Below are 12,777 nucleotides of genomic sequence, written 5' to 3'. Positions count from 1 at the left end.
CTCCCATGCCATGACATCACAGCCAGGTGGTCTCCCATGCCATATCACAGCCAGGTGGTCTCCCATGCCATATCACAGCCAGGTGGTCTCCCATGCCATATCACAGCCAGGTGGTCTCCCATGCCATATCACAGCCAGGTGGTCTCCCATGCCATATCACAGCCAGGTAGTCTCCCATGCCATGACATCACAGCCAGGTGGTCTCCCATGCCATGACATCACAGCCAGGTGGTCTCCCATGCCATGACATCATAGCCAGGTAGTCTCCCATGCCATATCACAGCCAGGTGGTCTCCCATGCCATATCACAGCCAGGTGGTCTCCCATGCCATATCACAGCCAGGTGGTCTCCCATGCCATATCACAGCCAGGTAGTCTCCCATGCCATATCACAGCCAGGTAGTCTCCCATGCCATGACATCACAGCCAGGTGGTCTCCCATGCCATATCACAGCCAGGTGGTCTCCCATGCCATATCACAGCCAGGTGGTCTCCCATGCCATATCACAGCCAGGTGGTCTCCCATGCCATATCACAGCCAGGTGGTCTCCCATGCCATATCACAGCCAGGTGGTCTCCCATGCCATATCACAGCCAGGTAGTCTCCCATGCCATGACATCACAGCCAGGTGGTCTCCCATGCCATGACATCACAGCCAGGTGGTCTCCCATGCCATGACATCATAGCCAGGTAGTCTCCCATGCCATATCACAGCCAGGTGGTCTCCCATGCCATATCACAGCCAGGTGGTCTCCCATGCCATATCACAGCCAGGTGGTCTCCCATGCCATGATATTGCAGCCAGGTGATCTTGCATGCCATGATATCACACCCAGATTGTCTCCCATACCATAATATCATAGCCAGGTAGTCTCCCATGCCATATCATAGCCAGGTGGTCTCCCATGCCATGACATCATAGCCAGGTAGTCTCCCATGCCATATCATAGCCAGGTGGTCTCCCATACCATAATATCATAGCCAGGTAGTCTCCCATGCCATATCATAGCCAGGTGGTCTCCCATACCATAATATCATAGCCAGGTAGTCTCCCATGCCATATCACAGCCAGGTGGTCTCCCATGCCATGACATCATAGCCAGGTGGTCTCCCATGCCATATCACAGCCAGGTGGTCTCCCATGCCATGACATCATAGCCAGGTGGTCTCCCATGCCATATCACAGCCAGGTGGTCTCCCATGCCATATCACAGCCAGGTAGTCTCCCATGCCATGACATCACAGCCAGGTAGTCTCCCATGCCATATCACAGCCAGGTGGTCTCCCATGCCATATCACAGCCAGGTGGTCTCCCATGCCATATCACAGCCAGGTAGTCTCCCATGCCATGACATCACAGCCAGGTAGTCTCCCATGCCATATCACAGCCAGGTGGTCTCCCATGCCATGACATCACAGCCAGGTGGTCTCCCATGCCATATCACAGCCAGGTGGTCTCCCATGCCAGAGACTCTCCTGGAGGTGTTCACGTGGCCGATTCAACACGAACAAGTTGCAACAGATTTTTATATGTCCATTTTTTTGTACACTATTTCTAAATCATTTTATATCTTGACTTTTTATTCATTTTATCTTCATCTATTATTTTATCTTCATTTTTTATTTTCTAAATCATTTTTTTATCAAAAAAGATTTTGAATAAAAAACAATTCTCCTATCCTATGACAATGGTGTGCTTTCAGCCTCAGACACTGCTATTGAGTTCAATAGGTTCTTTTCATCCATTGGGACAATAATTGCTCATGATATTCCATCCTCACTCACTAATATTAAAGACTACCTTACAGGTAACTATCCAGAGTCTCTGTACCTACCTCCTGCTAATCCCTCTGATGTTAATGAGGTAATCCGCTCCCTTAAAACTAAGTCAAGTGCCCTTGATGAGATACCATCTCTAATTTACAAAAAAGCCTACAGATTTCTAACTCCTGCCATTGCATTGCTCTTCAGCAAATCACTTCAACTCCAAACCTTTTAGGATATTCTAAAAAAAGAGAGTAACCCCAGTCCACAAATGTGGTGATCTCACTGATGTCAACAATTACAGACCTATATCAATTCTGCCAACCTTGTCAAAAATATTTGAAAAGCTAATGTACAAGCAGCTTTACTCATATCTAGCCAAACTCAATATACTTAGCACTTGCCAATATGGTTTCAGACCCAATAAAAGCACTAAAGTTGCACTTATTAGTATAATTAACTTGATACATACGGCACTTGATAAAAATGAGTTCCCTGTTGGGTTATTTGTGGACCTACATAAGGCTTTTGACATTGTCAACCACCAAAACCTTCTTCTTAAATTACATCATTATGGAGTCAGAGGCCACTCCCTGCAATACCTTCAGTCTTACCTTACTGACAGGCTCCAGTATGTTTCTGTAAATAATTCCATTTCTTCTACACCAACCATAAACATTGGTGTTCCACAGGGCAGCATACTTGGCCCTCTCCTCTTTCTCATCGACATTAATGACCTTCCAAATGCCTCTCAACACCTCAAACCAATCTTATTTGCTGATGACACAACTCTCATTTTCTCCAGTCCTGACCCGATTGCTCTAAATGTCACTGTGAATACTGAACTAAATAAAGTCCATCTTTGGCTAACTGCTAACAAACTCACCCTTAACATTGACAAAACTTTATATTTTGTTTGGCAATAAATCCTCAAATGAAATTAATCTAAGAATAAACAATATACAAATCAAACAATTGATTGTTATTCTTCGAATTGCAATCAAATTAGCCCGCACAAATCAGTAGTAAAGTTGATGGTAAATTCCTTGGTGTCCTCATCGATAACAAGCTGAATTTCTAGGGACACATTCTAAATGTGGCAAAAAAAGTTTCCAAAACTGTTGGCATTCTTTCTAATATCAGATATTATGTATCTCGCCCTGCCCTGGTGACGCTCTATTACTCTCTCATCTATCCTTATCTCAACTATGGTATTTGTGCTTGGGGTTCTACTGCCCAAAATCATTTACGTCCTCTAATTACCCAACACAAAGCTTCTATTAGAACAATATCTAACTCTGGCCCCAGACAGCACTCAGTACCCTTACTCAAATCTCTGAATATGTTAGATATTAAGTCACTGCACATCCTCTCGTGTGTACTCTGTATATTTAAAACTTTGAATTGTAATGTCAATCCTGACCTTAAATGCTTCTTAGAAGGTTGTAACAGAACCCATGGGCACCACATCAGAAACAAATAGCTATTTGATATTCCAAGAGTACGACTTAATCAAACTAGAAATGCTCTACAAATCAAGGGACCCAGAATGTGGAATGACCTTCCCATTCATGTCAAAGATTGTACCTCTCTCAACCAGTTTAAGATGAAAACTTAAGTACTACCTAATTAACTTCATGTAACCTACCTTACCCCTCAATGTCAACCCATGTCTTACTATTTTTTAAACAATGCTGTTTGTTGACCAACTTGTATATTGGCTATTTTCTACCACGTTATCCCCTTTTTTTATCTATTTTTTTCTTTCAATGCAATTTATACTTTAAGCTCAATTACTATTAAGTTTTAGTCTAAGTGTTTTTTTGTCCACCTCACCTTGCCCGAAATGCTATGCGTCCTAGTGTCTTTAGGTATTGTATGTACTAGCTCTATCTATAAATCAATCAGAATGTTTGTAACTCTGCATCTATGTATGTACTTTTCCTAAATAAAATATTATTATTATTATTATTATTATTATTATTATTATTATTATTATTATTATTATCTATGAAGTGCATATTCACATTGTAGTCCATGACATAATCAAGTTTATATATTTTACCCTGTTATGCAAAGTTCACTTTCCAACTGTCTACCAACGCATCTGTGTGAATAGTTGTCATTCATCTCCCACCTGTCACTCCAACACACTGATAACATCCTGTCACATTTCCTCAGCTGACAAGAACCCACTGCATTACCAGTTCCAAACAGCGGCATTTCCCTCGTGTGTGGCTTTACGGTGCCACAGACACCAGTCTTATGTTCACAGAGGAGTATAGTTAGAAGAGCTAGTCTGCTTGAGTATCGTCTTCTGAAACATTGAGCTGGGCGACAATGAGTGTCGCATACTGCTACATACTATTCTCGTGGTCACTCTCTTGGTATGTACTGAGACCTCTCACACCCTGGAGGGGCACCCTTGATGGCATAGTTGAGGCCTGAGAAAGCAGATGTGAGCCCCTGGACTCGTGGAAGTTTTGAGTCTTAAACAGTACCTTAAAACTTACCCAACAAGTTAGCCTACACATGCATAGTTGGCATGTTCATCAAGGGTGAAGTGTTCCCCTCTAAATGAATGTAAACAGGTGCTTCCGTTCTTATAGAAACATTGCAAATACATTCGTGACTGGAAAACATTATTGAAATATAAGTGTTAAATGTAGAAATCCAATCTTAACTTCTATGAGGAGTTATTAGCAATGTAATTTGAAACTCAAAAGTATTGAAAGATGTTGGCAGCAAAGACGAATGGAAGGTGTAACTCGGTCTTTGTGGGGGCAGTGGTAACACGGAGAGACGCGAAGTGGGATTGCATTCCTGTCCATCCTAAACAATCTTCCCCAGCACTGGAGGATTGGGCATTATTAATGTCCAATCCTTACTTGGACACTTACTGTCCTTAAGTATCTGTGAAGTGTGGTTAGTGGGGCTGCATATAGAATTGTGTAGCATGTTAAAGATTGGGCAGGATTGTTAAACTTTATTATAAATGTTCCAGCTAACCCCTGGCAATATTTTGATTCCAGCCTCTTGAGTGTTGAATTCTATTACCTCTGTGTGTGTGTTTCAATGTACCTTGTGTAGAGCATCCCAAGTGTAAAGTAATCGACATTGTATTATTTCTGTATCACTTTCCAGTATTACAGTTCACTTTGTAAAGTCTGTCGTGTCTGATGAGGTACAAGTACTGTACTTGCTCCTTTCATATTTTGAAAATTTCAGATTGGCTCATTTGTATTGTATTATTATGCTATTGTTCTTGTTGACTAACTTTTGTATTTTGCCAGATAATTTTAGTTCTTAACTTAGAAACCATTTGGTTTTGTCCATTCTACTAAAGTAAAATATACAAGAATTTTTTTGTATGAATTTAAATCTTAAGGCTATCATTTAACCTAGTTTTTATGTTAACTATGATTGAGTTTAGCAGTGAGAAGTATAAGTTCCCCCCTATCAAAGTATGTCTCATTAAGCATATTATAAAGTTTAGGTTATGCATTCAATTGAGTGCATTGGTTACTACCTTAGAGGTGGAGTACATTCTCATAAAGGCTGTAACTATCTCTTGTATTTGTATGTAGTAAGAATGAGGGGGAAACAAACCCATAATCTTGAGGTATCTGTAACTATCTCTTGTATTTGTATGCAGTAAGAATGAGGGGAAACAAACCCATAATCTTGAGGTTATCTTGTAACTATCTCTTGTATTTGTATGCAGTAAGAATGAGGGGAAACAAACCCATAATCTTGAGGTTATATTGAGATGATTTCGGGGCTTTTAGTGTCCCCGCGGCCCGGTCCTCGACCAGGCCTCCACCCCCAGGAAGCAGCCCGTGACAGCTGACTAACACCCAGGTACCTATTTTACTGCTAGGTAACAGGGGCATAGGGTGAAAGAAACTCTGCCCATTGTTTCTCGCCGGCGCCCGGGATTGAACCCGGGACCACAGGATCACAAGTCCAGTGTGCTGTCCGCTCGGCCGACCGGCTCCCTTACATCTCTTGCACCCCCCATCTCCAGAGCCCAAACTTTTGAAACAATGGTAACTGAAATGATCTATCAAACACAAGCTCATAGGGAAGGGGTATCGAACTGTCCCTGTATCAGACAGTAATGGAAGATCTGGCTCTGTAGCTCCAGCTACGATGAGGCCAGACTCGGCTTCGTCTTTGTTTCACCCACTTGATCCACTCCATACCCCTTCAGCTTCTTTGGCATGGTCAAGCCCCAAATCCCCAGTGGATTTAGGGAATATATCCTTGATCCTCATGGATATATATATACATATATAGTGTTAGAAATATTATTATATCCAGGTATAGACATAAACATACCCAGTCAAGGTTTTCTGGGAGTGTGGTAGATGCTAATGGAACCACTGCCGAACAGTGGGGCATATTTTGTACACTCACAATTATTGTATTGGGCCTTTTCTAACTATGTTCTTACTTCAGCATATGATTGAAGTCAGAGGTAGAGTAGAGCCACATAGGAGAGAAATGTATGTGTTTGATACTGGAATTTCAGTGGCTGATTGTCAGCTTAGAAAATTTTATCAGTGCACAATGATAAAACAAGATTTTATTAGTGCGTTTGAAAGATGGATGGGAATTGAATATGTTGACACTGGTGAATATGATTCACAGTGGTGAAAAGTGTCTGCATAGTGGTAAAGTGAACTCTGCAACACATGGGAAATTGTATAAATCAAGTGTGTATTAGACTATAATACAAACATGAGATTGGTATATAAATGTGACATGATGATTGGTGCTGTCGGGTGTTGCTAAAGTGAACTAAAAAATTGTTTTCTCACCTTGTGGACATGACAGTGCTGAACTGTTTCAACATGTATTTGGTGAAATCAGGCAAGAAGTCACCACTCTGTATGTTTAATCTTGCTTTGTTGTCACAATTACTTGTAAAGTTTGGCCAATAAACGAGTGTATTGACGAGAATTTGTGCCCCAACAATGCCTCGCTCTGCTCCCAACAGACTTTTATAAAGACGGCTTTGCTTTACACAAGCTTGGTTACATGCTGAGTATGGGAATATGTGGTGAAGGTACACGTTACCTTACCTTACCTTGAGGTACTTCCGGGGCTTAACGTCCCCGCGGCCCGGTCGTCGACCAGGCCTCCTGGTTGCCGGACTGATCAACCAGGCTGTTGGACGCGGCTGCTCGCAGCCTGACGTATGAGTCACAGCCTGGTTGATCAGGTATCCTTTGGAGGTGCTTATCCAGTTCTCTCTTGAACACTGTGAGGGGTCGGCCAGTTATGCCCCTTATGTGTAGTGGAAGCGTGTTGAACAGTCTCGGACCTCTGATGTTGATAGAGTTCTCTCTCAGTGCTCGCATTGTTTGCAAGCACAAATAATGAAGACGGGAAGCGAAAATCTCTGTGCACCTGCTGCGTAGTGACCTTTTTGCACCATTAACTGCTTCACTGATTATCACACACTTGCGAAGAATAGTGTGTGTAATAGGACAAACTGTGTATATAAAATGAAAATTGAACTAGTAATATTGTAATGATAAGCATTTTTATGGACACATTAGTGACATGTGTATAATTATTACTTGGAACAATACACATGTTCTGCTGTGTAGAAATCATAATTGACATTCATGTACATAAGATAAGCAAAAAAAAAAAAAAAAAAAGAAAACACTAAAAACTCAGTGATAAAATATGAAGAATAAATAGTTGTGGTTCTTGGGTCTTGACTCAGCCACACGACTCCGGAGACCCCACTACACGACTTCCGGAGACCCCACTACACGACTTCCGGAGACCCCACTACACGACTTCCGGAGACCCCACTACACGACTTCCGGAGACCCCACTACACGACTTCCGGAGACCCCACTACATGACTTCCGGAGACCCCACTACACGACTTCCGGAGACCCCACTACACGACTTCCGGAGACCCCACTACACGACTTCCGGAGACCCCACTACACGACTTCCGGAGACCCCACTACATGACTTCCGGAGACCCCACTACACGACTTCCGGAGACCCCACTACACGACTTCCGGAGACCCCACTACACGACTTCCGGAGACCCCACTACATGACTTCCGGAGACCCCACTACATGACTTCCGGAGACCCCACTACACGACTTCCGGAGACCCCACTACACGACTTCCGGAGACCCCACTACACGACTTCCGGAGACCCCACTACACGACTTCCGGAGACCCCACTACATGACTTCCGGAGACCCCACTACACGACTTCCGGAGACCCCACTACACGACTTCCGGAGACCCCACTACACGACTTCCGGAGACCCCACTACATGACTTCCGGAGACCCCACTACACGACTTCCGGAGACCCCACCATAAGCGTCCACATCGAGTGCCTACTTCTTCTTTTCACTCACATTGAAGTAAGTGGTTTTCTTTGTCCATCATTAGGGAAGAGATTTTATCAACATGAGAAAACACAAACTTTTGGGAATAATTTTTGTTATGCTCACTTCAGGATTATCATATTAAACTAACATGCAGTACAAAGATTAAGAAGGTTATTATGATTTACAATATGAAAAGCTTTTCTTAGGTCATTGAAGAGACTAACTAGCAACTCATTTTTGTCAAAGGCTGTTTAGATTAAATCAAGCAAAGTAATAATGGCATTATTGGTACTATTTTTTTTTTTTGGGTGGGGGGAGATCAGAAACCAAACTGACTGGAATTCAATATGTAAAATTTTACAAGGTTGGAGTAAAGCTGTCTGAAATATAATTTTTTTCAAATATTTTTTATAATATTGATAGGTTTGATATTGGTGTGTAATTGTTGTGTCAGCTGTCTCACCACCTTTATGAATTGGAATTACTCTTGGTTTTATAAGTTTATCAGGAAAATTATGACACTCAAGTGATTTGTTGAATAGTCTAGAGCTATGGCTTGTGCAAGGGCATCTTCTTGAGGTTATCTTGAGATGATTTTGGGGCTTAACGTCCTCGCGGCCCGGTCCTCAACCAGGCCTTCTTTTTGTTACACATCCCCAAAAGCAGCCAGTAGCAGCTGTCTGACTCCCAGGTACCTATTTACTGCTAGGTGAACAGGTGCATCAGGGTGAAAGAAACTTTGCCCATTTGTGTCCACCTCCACTGGGGATCGAACCCGGAACCTTAGGACTACAAATCCCGAGGGGTGTCCACTCAGCTGATACATGCATGAGCGGCACCTTTGTATAGCATAGTACAGTAGTTCACTAATGTGTCCAGCCTACGGAGCCAGTCGGCCGAGCGGACAGCACACTGGACTTGTGATCCTGGGTTCGATCCCAGGCGCCGGCGAGAAACAATGGACAGAGTTTCTTTCACCCTATGCCCCTGTTACCTAGCAGTAATATAGGTACCTGGGTGTTAGTCAGCTGTCACAGGCTGCTTCCTGGGGGTGGAGGCCTGGTCGAGGACTGGGCCGCGGGGACACTAAAAAAAAAAAGCCCCGAAATCATCTCAAGATAACCTCAAGATAGCCTTGGTTTTAAGTGAATGAATTATGAATAAAATGTATGTCGGCTGATTGAGCAAAAGGAGAGTATGTTAAGATACTCTTAACATTCTAATATATGTAGAGTGCCGGTGATATATGTAGTAACGTGTTTGGGTCTCTGGGATATTTCTTGCTCCAACCAAGCCTATGTATATGTGCCTCCTGCCCCAGGAGAGTGACATCTTCACAGGGATCAGTATTCAGTTTTGCCTGCACTTCAGCAGCTTTTCCACCATCAACGTTCTTATGTCATTGTGGTTGAATTTTGTGGTACCCTCATGACTCTGGAGCCATTTAATCCTTTGCACCCTGTGGTGGTCAAAATCCAGTATTGGCTGTTTCTTATCTCTAGCAGATTTAACACAGTTGAATTTTGTTGGGTTTCCAACAAACCCAAGGGTTTTTAAAGTAACATATTAATGTTACTTTAAATGAACATGTGGACAAACTGCTAAAGAGGCCATTTGCATTTGTCCTATTTCCCCCCCCCCAAAAAAAAGGGGATTCCTAATTCAGATTTATACCCGTTATTCATTCCACGACTGTTGATATGGTCGTTGATCTGGCGTTACAGGTAACAAACTGTGCATTGTTAAAGGGAATCTGTCTTGGCCATCCTCTTACTACTGTAATAAATAGTGGAAAAAGGCCCTGGTTAGGTTACATATTGGTCACACAAGCTTAACTAATGAGCACGTAATGCAACACTGCTGTGCTTTTTATTGTTCGAACTGCATTGTCTCATGTGGAATGTCCTGATTTTCAGGACAGTCATATATATTTTCTTTCCTAATGCCCCTCGGGTCACTTGTTCCTCGATGAATCGTTGGTGAATCTGATAACCTTTCATATTGCTTGCCTTATGCCCTTCTAGTCTCATATTAGCATCCTGAGCAATATCTAATGCCTTTTGAATATCCAGGGACACAGTGCTACATACTTCTCCCAGCTTGGTGCCCCCTTTTGATAATTACTTATTGTCATTCTAGTTAACACTGCTTTCATATTGACATCTCTAGTGCTGGTTAAGGCATTTTGAATATTCCTCTACAGTGCTAAATTGTCTTCCAGCTTAGTGCCTTCATTTGAGAATTACTTGCTTAAGGTCTATATCGACTCTGGAGGGTTATTAAGGCCACAAAAACAGCCTAGTGACCAACCTGAAACTATAATTTAGTTTAAAATGTTGTCACTAAAGTAAATTTTCAATCTCTATACACCAAGAAGCGCAACATCACTTCTTACTTAAGTTTCCAAACTTTTCAGTGCGAGGGTCACATCATGTTTATTTTCTACATATTTTGTGGGCCCAAAAAAATCACTTTACAAGTGAATGGATGAATTTTATTTGGATCTATTTTTGGGTAATGAGCAAGATATAATTCAGAAGGCTTTCATGCCCGAAACGCTTTGCGTAATAGTGGCTTTAGGCATTGTATGTACTAGCTATACCTATAAGTCAAACAATCCTTGTAAATATTTATTGTATGTATGTACCTTACCTAAATAAAATTGTATTGTATTGTATTGTATTGTAAGAGAAAAGAAATGTGAAAAAGAAAGGATGGGGTGCTGACACTGGGAATGATGTATAAAGTAAAAAGTTAAACATTAGCCAATGCTCTGATGAAAGAATCATTTACTTAGATACAGGTGAGAAAAGCAGGCTATTAATTTTATGTGCTGAAATTTTATAATGTTTACTTGAAGTGAGAATTTGCCCAATTGTGTTTCACACAGTAAGCAAAAGCACTGCACAGGTGGTATCCGAACAAGGGGACACAGGTGGAAACTTAGTAACCAAATGAGCCACAGAGACGTTATAAAGACCTTTTTCAGTGTCAGAGTAGTTAACAGATTAAATGCTTTAGGCAGTGATGTGGTGGAGGTAGACGCCATACACAGTTTCAAATGTAGATACGATAGAGCCCAATTGACTCGGGAATCTGTACACCAGTTGATTGACAGTTGAGAGGCAGGACCAAAGAGCCACAGCTCAACCCCCACAAGCACAACTAGGTGAGTATACACACACACACACACACACACACACACACACACACACACACACACACACTGAGAAACAAGATTTATGAGGAGAAATTGGAAGCGTTAAACATGCAAAACTAGAAGATAGAAGAAAAAGAGGTGATATGATCACCACATAGAAAATACTAACAGGAATTTATCAAATTGACAAAGAGAAATTCCTGAAACCAGCAACTTCAGGAACAAGAGGACACAGATTCAAGCTACGGAAACAAAGGTGCCAAAAAAATATTAGAAAGTTTTCTCTTGCAAACAGAGTGGTAGACGGTTGGAAAAAGTTAGGTGAGAAGGTGGTGGAGGCCAAAACCATCAGTAGTTTCAAAGCGTTATATGACAAAGAGTGCTGGGAAGACGGAACACCACGAGCGTAGCTCTCATCCTGTAACTACACTTAACACTTTGGCATACCCCGCGCGCCACCCCTCACCTGTGCGATTTGGGTCCCAGCGTTTCACGGGAGCGCGCGTTAATTCTGAAAAGTGTATACTCTCTTCAACTTTGTCACCTTAATTCTTGTTCTACGAGATTAAATTTGGTATCATTGTGTTCGCAATAGAATTCTCTACAGCACTAAATGCATATAAACTCCAAAAGCCTGGCTAATTACCCGCAGCAAACAAAGAAAGTGCGAACGAGTTACCCAGGAGCGCGCAAACGCGATAAAATGTTTTCACTATTTTCACTCTGGTCACCTCAATTTTCGTCCTAGGTCTTTCATTTTGGTCTCAATGGGCTCACAATAGAATTCTCTAGAGGAACATTAGCATATAAAATAAAAAACCTGGTCACGCTCCAACCGCCGACGAGTTGAAGACGGGCCATGCGTTAGCCGCGAGTGAGCGCTCAGACGCCTTCCAGCTACACTCCCAATTCCCGCCCTTTTCACGCCTTTCTTTCGCAATTTTCTTCCTGGAAGGGCCTTGTTCATGATCACTATCCATTGTGGAGTAAGCGTAGATAGTTTCTAAAGCCGCAGTAAGAAATATAGCCATGGAAAATAGCCGAAATGTTCACAAGTTTGAGATGCGAGGGGAGGCGTCACCGGTCACAACAGTGGAGCAAAAACAATGGGCCGACGGCGTGTGCCGTGCCGCCTGCGGGCCACGAGGCGCAACAAACAAAATGGGAAGACATCGGCGCGCATTTTAAAACAAGTCCCCCAAAAATCGGATAAAAACCTGATTTTTGGCGATTATTTAAAGTGGATGACGCAATGCTGCGTCATCCCCGGCATTACCGACAGTAAACGGATGATGCAATGCTGCGTCATGCCCGGGCGAAAGTGTTAAGTAATTTCACAAAGCTACTCACCATGCACCATAGTGTCGGATATAACTGCCTGGCGGCGCTGCTGCTGTTCTGACCTTAAGTGATAATTCCCTAATATGATAAATTTCCTACATATATTAGATAGATATATATATATATATACAGTA

General features: G+C 42.4%; 1 long non-coding RNA gene across 1 annotated transcript; it reads left to right on the top strand.

The window, feature by feature from the left end:
• The first annotated feature begins 608 nt into the window (after positions 1 to 608).
• Positions 609 to 5,126, top strand: LOC138365819 (uncharacterized). Its single transcript, XR_011229029.1, has 2 exons — positions 609 to 927; positions 1,453 to 5,126. It is a non-coding gene; the product is annotated as an uncharacterized lncRNA (long non-coding RNA).
• The last annotated feature ends 7,651 nt before the right edge of the window (positions 5,127 to 12,777 follow it).

The sequence above is a fragment of the Procambarus clarkii genome, chromosome 18 (genome assembly GCF_040958095.1).
Source record: "Procambarus clarkii isolate CNS0578487 chromosome 18, FALCON_Pclarkii_2.0, whole genome shotgun sequence".
Lineage (NCBI taxonomy): Eukaryota > Metazoa > Arthropoda > Malacostraca > Decapoda > Cambaridae > Procambarus > Procambarus clarkii.
Note: the sequence above shows the minus strand (reverse complement) of the source record. Positions and strands in the feature narration are given on the sequence as shown.